We start from the raw sequence: 7,864 nt of genomic DNA on the forward strand, positions 1-7,864 counted from the left end.
AGACTGGTTATATAGAGGCTTGACTTTATTCCACCACCCTAGGAAAACTCTTAAGAGCCATCCAAGTTTCAGAGCTAACTATGGGATGGGCTGAGTTTTTGTTGAGTCTACATCACAGTTTAACTTCTTCCTCTACCAGTTTGTCTCCACACTGTCTTTTGGGCATGGATCCTTAAAGCTTCCTTAAAAATGTCCTATGTGGTAATCTCAGAGTCTGATTCCTAGGGAACATAAACTAAAACAACATGTAAAATTCATTTATATTTATGTACATCACAGGCAATTGTAAAATGAAATTATTCAACTATATAGATTACAATATCATCAAAAATAAAGTATAGATTACAATCCCATCAGAATCGTTTACAACATAACCTAATGAAAAATATTTATACTGAAATGCTAAAAACAAACATTTCTGAGAATTTAATTCAGTTTCAGTTAATTAAGTCATGAAAGACAAATGCATTAGGAGAAAAGGATGCATTGAAAGTGTTGATGAAGTTGAATTACTGAAATATGGAAATAGTAGTGGAAAAGCTGGCTTGATCCAAGTTTTGGCTAGAAAAAGTTATTGTAGTTAAGAATTTTGTCATGGAAGATTCCCAGATGACAAATTTCTAGCTTCATCCTTTTTCATTGGCTATTTCTTTAGGGTGATATTTTCTTCTCTGGTCTCTAGGCATGCTCCTGCTTATCTTTTAAAATTTAGCTAACATATCACTTTCACCCCTTCTGTGAACATTTTTACACCATCTTGTTTATAGTATATACTGCTATTTATTGCATCTATGTCAATACTTTAATTATAGACCATTGACAATTAAGTGAACTCTAGGAGAACAGTTATTACACTGGATACATTTTGAATTCCCCAGATTCAACAGAATTCCCAGCAATTATTAGGTAGCCAATAGTGATTTCTAAATTGGACGAGAGGTTAGTCACAACTGTGAATTATTTTTTGTTAGTAAAGCTCAAGACACAATGTGCAAGAGAAAAAAATAACATATTTACTTCTTATTCAATGAATTATGTTTAGATAATGGTAACTATTTAAATAAGACAGTCTATTAATTTTTAAAATAAAAACCATAAAAAATTATTTAGTTTAATCTTAAGTAAAAATTAAGTAAAACATTACCATATAATCCCTGTCTATATTAATTATAATTTTTTTCTGAGATGTTTTTAAGACAGATTCATCAATGTATATTTCATATTTTAAAATACAAACTTTGTTAAAAGCATATTTTTGCCACACAAAATGTGTTACATTTTGTGTGGCAAAAACAGCATCAAAACACAAAGGGTTTTTTCTTATAATATATTAGACTTTTTGTGCTCATTTAATTTGAATTATAATTCCTGCAAGTCAGTCTCCTACTTATGCTAGACATTAGGGTCACAGGGAGGTTAGTAGATACAGTTACAATATTCCTGTATTACAATTATTTTTTTAAGCTAAGGAATAATGTAGATTTAATGCACTGATAATTTAGAAAAAATATGTACAGCCTATTCACTCTAAAATAATGACAACAGAAGACAGAAATGCAATTACGTTATGTTATTGATTATTTTATTTATAAGTCATTTGTGCCCTTGCATTGTATAATAATTCAATTTAAATATAAACATAAAGATCTAATAAGCAGTTATCTGGCAGATAAATAAGTTCAGAAACACAAATCAAAACATGTAGTGGTATTTGTTTAGAAAAAAGCTGATCTTAATGTAGAGTGAAACTGCTTTGTCTAAAGAAGGAAAAACCTGAAGTGACCTTTAATGGCAGCACAAAACACACAATGTATTTCAGCAACATAGTCAAAGTACAATGCTAGAGAATTGCCATAGAATCGCCTCTACATTCCTTTACCAATATACAGGAAAGATTATTACAATAAAAGATTGGTAACACTAGAATAAAAATGAAATTAAGGGAAACTTTAATGTAAGCATACTTAATACTTCATAAATATTTATTTTGTATATACTAGGTTCAGGAATGCACTAAGCTGGATTTGGTCAGAAATACAAAGGTGAATGAAATATATTTTTGTTCTTAAGGGGTTTGAAATTTAGTGAGAAAGTCTAAGTTATAAATATTTATAACAGAATGCAGTAAGTGTTAGGATGTGGTGTATCATAGAGATTAAGACTAGGCTTAGCCTTGATTCAAATGAGGGCCCTGGTGTGTACTATCTGTAAAATTACTTGCAAGTTCTTCCTAAAATCAACTTCTCTGTCTTTAAACTAAACAACAACAACAAAAAAAACAAAAGAATAATTACAGTACTAACACTGGACAGGCTATTATAAGAGTGAACTGATAAAGTTTATAAAATGTTCTTAGCATGGAACCTGGGGCTTACCATGCAATCTGGAAAAATTAACAACTATTCTTAAAGGTACAAACAATGAGGCCCAAGAGCCCAGATTAAAAAAAAATCAATGATTCCTGATTATGATTATTAGGATATTTAGTTCAAAATCTTGATTAAATGCAAGTATGAAATAGTTGTCTTAACATGTTTTAATATGTTCGTATCCCTTCCCTTCATCTCTTAGAACATATTTTAAAGGAATTTCTCTTTCAAATGACATTCTTGAAAAATAATGTTCTTTTTTAGGCTCTTCATGATAAAGCATCTTAGTAATACTATCAGGTAAATCTTAGAGCTTAGATGAGTAAATCCGTATTAAATTTTTAACCAGTTAAATAAATTATCAGGTTACATTCCTCTTTTAAAAAAGGATCCACATAACCTGGTATTGATTATAACTTGAATATGTACAGGGAATTCTTAAACATATTGCATATTATTTCTTTTATATGGTACTCTAATATGACAATGCTATATTCATATTCTGGTAGAACATAGCAACAGTTACATAAACTTCCTAACGATCTAATGACCAACATTTTACAAACATGAATAAAAACATCATAATTATTGAACTATGAAATAAAAACAAATACCTGTATACTGTGTAGCAAATAACTTTTTGAATTTGTAAATGATGATTTAAAAGGGGTATACAATACGTGTATATTTAATACATGGTTTTATTATATAAGAAATGTCTGGCTGGAAAAAAGTGGTAGATATGCAAGGAAGTGGTTAAATCTCATCCAGGAATTGATGGTGCACTTGAATTAGGTAACTAGAATGACCCCAAGTACATAGCCCAGGGATTCAAGTTTATGTGGCAATACTTCAGAACCAGACAGTGTGAGTGACGGTCTGTGCTCTTGCTGCTCTAAGTGCCATAAATAATTACACAGGTGCAATTGCAAGAGTGCTATAAATGAGAATCACTCTAAGTTCATTCCTATAGGTTGAGAATTTTCTGTGATTATGGAAAGCTCAAAGTGCTAATTACACATGGATTTTGAGAACTGGCCAAGTATTCACAGCAATTCACTCTGGGCCAAGACTGTCTCCTGATTCCCAGGTGAACCCAGATAAGATCAGATACAAAGTATTGCCTCTCCTAGCAAACCATTTGGAAAACTGCAAAATAATTTCTTAAATTTGTGCAGCTAATAGCTGAAAAATCATGAAACTTCAGTAGCAATAAATATAAAAGGGAAGATATTTAAAGTTACTTTTTTATTGAAGTATAATTGATATACAATATTACATTGGTTTTAAGTATACAGTTGAATGAAATTATAATTCATACAAATGAAAATATTTTGGTTGTTTAAAATATCTTTTGAAAGAGTAATTTTTTTCTTGAGTTATTGGGCACAGAAATGTGCCTTGAAAATTATAATATTGGACTAAGATATTAAGGAACAGTGAGAAAAGGAGTTCTTTTGGAAATTTGGATTTCTGTGTCATAATTAAACATAAATGATCATGGTCTCCCCTTTTAAAGCTCTTTAAGAGTTTCCCATTAGTCTTTGAGTAAAATTTAGATTTCATGTCATGCCCCACCAGGCCCTATATAATATGTAGATTCTAATCTCCCCAGCCTAATCATTTCCCTTTAGACCCTGTTCACTCACTCTACTGGACTCACACCATCACCATCATCATCATTATTTGGTTAGTGGAATTTAGGGTTTGGGACAGTACTTTTTTCTCTATTAAGAATACTCTTCACATGGTTAACATATTGTTAACAGCTCATGTTTCAGCTCTTAAGTCACCTCTTTAGAGACCTTCCTTGACTCTGTCCCCTGAGTTATCTTTTCTGTCACTAAAATGAGTGCCTTCAAAAGTATATCTCAACTAACAATGATTTTGTTATTTTATTTGTTCATTTGCCTCCTCTCTCTCCTTTGCCCCTTCCCCAAATAGAATTTAAGCTATATGGGATAAGAAATAGTGTCTAATTTAATTATCATTGTACTACTAAATTACATAGAGTATAGCTTACATAAATGAATATTTTTTGAATTAATTAATTTAAGCAACATTCAATTTCAGAGGTATCACACACAGCCAAAACTTGCTTATCCATAGAGCAACCACAAAAAGGTCATATAAATAAAATGATAGAGGAAAAATGGAATAATTAAATACATTAAATTAACTTTTATGGAAGTAGAAGTGAGAAAAAGAGGAAGAAAGACACATGGGATAAGTAGAAAATAAAAGCAAAATAGTAAACTTAAACACAAGCCTATCAATAATAACCTTAAATATAAATTAACTAACATTTCAAGTCAGAAATACTCAGACTGGAAAATGTACAGTTTTAAATATTTGTTTGACAAAATAAAGATTGGAAAAAAATCAAAGATGTGCACTTGCTCCTTAAGAACCTAGAAAAATAAGATAAACCCAAAATAATTAGATTAAAAAAACAAATTTTGGAAGAAGAACATCAATAAGATAAGACAAATACTAGAGTAATTTAACACATTTAAAACTGGTTCTTGAAAAAGTTATGAAATTTATACCTACAGAACAATAAATAAAAAGAGACTATAAATTACTAGCATAAGAGAAGAAAGAATAGATATTATTATAAGTTCTCAATACAGTAAAATATAACAAAAATATTAATGATTTTATAGAATATATATATTTTCCCAACATTTAATAAATGTAATTCAACAAAATAATACAAAGGAGTAAATGCATCTGATAATCTCAATAGAAGCAGAGAAAAAACTGATAAAATTTATCAAAATTCTCAGAAAATAGAACTAGAGTGAAACTTATTCAATCTAAAAAACAGAAAATATCAATCTTTTTCTTCTTAAAATGAAGAGCTAGTCGAAAATATACACTCTCACTACTTTTATCCTAAATTGAACTGGAAGTTAAATCCAGTGCATAAAGCAAGGGGAAAAAAATGACATAAAGACCATTAAGAAAGGAAACAACTGTTATTATTTACAGATGTCTTGATTGTATACATAGAAAACACTGAATTTACCAAAACTAATAAGTGAACTTAGCAAGATATCGATATACAAAAGATATAAACAAAAATTTCTTCTATATAGTCTCAAGTAACTATTGAGAAATAAAATTAAAATACTATTTACAGCAGCATCAAAACAAGACTAAATTAAGACATGCAAGACCTCTGAGAGGCATACTGCAAAATAATTCAGAGAAAAAGTAGAAAGAGAAGATACACCAAGGTGAAGATCCAGTGGTGTTAAGATTGTGATCCTCCCCAGACTGCATGTAGACTCAATGCAGTACGAGTCAAAAGAGAAGGGAGAGGAAGAGGAGGAAAAGGATGAAAAGAAGGAGCACACAGAGAGAGAGACCAGGGGAGAGAGGGAGAGACGGCGGAGAGGAGCGAGGGGGAGAGAGGCGAAGACTAAGTTGATTATTCATACAAATAAGAATCAACAAAAATAGAGAAATGGTTAAGCAACTCACATAATGAAACATGAAGTCAATAAAATTTTAACTGAACAATTGTAGGTGTCAGAAATTATTTTTGATATAATGTTTAGTAAATAAAAAAAGAATTATATTTAACCTGACTACATCTGTGTAAATAAACAAATAAATAAATGCATATGGTTAAGGTCAAGAAAAGTACCCCCTAAAATAATGCATTGTTGCGGACAATCAGGGGTACTTTATTTATTTATAAGAATATATTTGTGGAGTATAAATGAAAGAAAAACTAAATGCCATAACTCAGCAAATGTGGCTCAAACTGATTCTGCTGGAAAATGTAAAAGCTATAGCTAAAAATAAATTTTACATCCAGCTTGTTTAAAATGTTTAAATGTAATAGTTTTGGAACATGGTTACAAATTGCTGGACACTTCTCCCAGTGAAAGGATAGTGTGTTTGTTATTTTTCACTCAAGAAAGTATTGTGAAAGTGAGAATTTCTAAGCTCTTTGTGTGCCAAACTAGAAACCAGATGTCATTATAACTTTTTTAAAGTTTTTTGTTATTCTTTCAACTTTACTTGAGAAGTATATAACTAAAACTGGAAGAGCTAATGTATTCTCAAAAGAGAGTAGTTATCTAAACAAAAAAATTGCCATAAAATTTGTATATCAATATTATCACAGATTTTTAAAAAGTATATCCACTAGAATTATTAACATGTACTTACGAACATATTGGGCCTTATTTGGAAAACTGCAAAGAAGAAAAGAGTTGACAACTTATGTTCTCCTTTGTTTTGCTATTTTAGCTATATACTGTTGCATTACCAGCTATCACCAAATGTAGTTGTTTAAAACACCATTGTATTATCTCTCTCACAATTTTGTGTGTCTAGAATTTGGTCAGGGTACTCTTTTATTCCTCATAGTGTTGACTGAGGTCAATGAGTGGTATTCATTTGGCATATAGGTTTATCTGGAGGATTGAAGATGGCTTCACTTGTGACTGGTGCCCTGGTGAGAATGGCTGGAAGGTTGGGCTCAGGTGGGATTTTTGACAGGAACAAACTCCTGTTTTACACCCTTCACAAAAATCAACTCACAATGGATCATAGACCTAAATTTTAATTATAAAATCCTGAGATGGTAATATAAGAGAAAATCTGGATGACTTCGGGTATGGTAATGACTTTTTAGATAAACACCAATGCTATGATCCATGAAAAAGTAATTGATAAGCTTAATTTAAATAAATTTGAAAACTTCTGCTTTGTGATAGACACTGTCAAGAGAAGAGAAAGACAAGCCAAAGACTAGGTAAAATATAAAAAATAGTGATAAAAAACTCTCATCAAAAATATACAAAGATTCAAAATTCAATAATAAGAAACAAACAACCCAATTAATAAATGAACAAACATCCTGAAGACCAGAACAAACATACAAGTGACAAGCGTATGAAAAGATGTTCCACATCTCATTGGGGAAAGGTATTTTACAGTAACAATCAAATACCACTGCTCACCTATTGAAATGACCCAAATCTGGAACACTGACATGAAATACCTGTGAGGATGTAGAGCAACAGTAACTATTATTCCTTGTAGTCGGAATGCATAATGGTGCAGTCACCTTGGAAAACAGTTTGGTGGTTTCTAACAAAACTAAAAATGCTTTAACCATATGACTCAGCAATCATGCCCTTTGGTACTTACCCAAAAGAGTTGAAAACTATTGTCCACACAACAGTCTGCCCACAGATGTTTGTAATAGCTGTATTTATAATTGCCAAAACTTGGGAGTAACCAAGATGTCCTTTGGTGGGTAAGTGGATGTACCTTAGTACATCCAGACAATGGAATATTCAGTGCTGAGCGGAAATGTGCCATCAAGCCATGAAAAGACATGGAGGAACCTGAAATCTGTATTGCTAAGTGAAAGAAGCCAATCTGGAAAGGCAGCATATTGTACAATTCCCAACTATATAACATTCTGGAAAAGGCGGTACTATGGAGCAGTGAAAAGATGCATGGTTACC

Source organism: Manis javanica, chromosome 2 (assembly GCF_040802235.1).
Source record: "Manis javanica isolate MJ-LG chromosome 2, MJ_LKY, whole genome shotgun sequence".
Lineage (NCBI taxonomy): Eukaryota > Metazoa > Chordata > Mammalia > Pholidota > Manidae > Manis > Manis javanica.